The sequence below is a fragment of the Penaeus monodon genome, chromosome 20 (assembly GCF_015228065.2).
Source record: "Penaeus monodon isolate SGIC_2016 chromosome 20, NSTDA_Pmon_1, whole genome shotgun sequence".
NCBI lineage: Eukaryota > Metazoa > Arthropoda > Malacostraca > Decapoda > Penaeidae > Penaeus > Penaeus monodon.
The window spans coordinates 46,014,614-46,015,561 of NC_051405.1; positions in this window are offsets into that span (position 1 = coordinate 46,014,614).

Below are 948 nucleotides of genomic sequence, written 5' to 3' on the forward strand. Positions count from 1 at the left end.
GCGCAACAGTACCAGTCGCCTGCCGTTTACTCAAAGCTGGACACATTGTTTTTTTCTGATATATTGAGCTTACCTGGGAACATGACTTTGCATACAGGTGTTGGTTGCCATCCTTTGGAAAGTCGTATTAACATGAATAAGATATTCTTGACTCGCAGTTCTTCACTATTCTTTGTTTAACATCATTTTTTTCCAGATGCCGAACATTTTCTCTGCAGTTGGAAACTACCAGTCTATTAAGAAGCCTGAATGGTTACTTTCCTGTCTTCTTCTCAAAACTCGGAGCATTCTTCTCCCAACTTGGCACATCCAGTATTTCTGCATCTAGGCTTTAAAATACTTCGCACAGAGACTGTTTTCCCTGTCTTATGACTAACGTACTACTCACCTTCGGTTCTACTTCCGTGCGCCCTCTTCTCAATTTCATTCCTTTGGCAATGCGAAATTGTTTTACATCCTCTCTTTCTAACCCTTCCACAACAGCCTTCAGGTAAATGATTTTGCACTGGAGGTTGATCCGTTGGCCTTCAACTAGCAAATGTCTTTTTCTTTCTTGGACCCGTATCCTCTTGAGCAAACGTGATCCTATGTTTTGAAAATGATTAGAGCATTAGAGTCTATGAGCATAAGTTATCAGCCTGACAATGTGAAGCTTCGCAGTCTTTGGCAAGAGATTCTGGTATGTAAGCAGGATCTTTGACACTGTCTTAGAAATATTTTTTTCTTCGTTTACGCCCATTCAACGCATTGGTAATAGCGATCCCGTGTCAATTCAAAAGGGCAGAACTCGACATCGGTCTGTTTGTTATTGAAGGGCTATCTTATTCCGATATAAACCCATACCTTCGGGTTCACTGTCCCAAAAATTAGGGCTCGTAGCGTTGTCGCTGAGACGTATTAGTAGATCCCGTGGCACCAGTAACTCAATTTCACCAAAAACTGAGATAT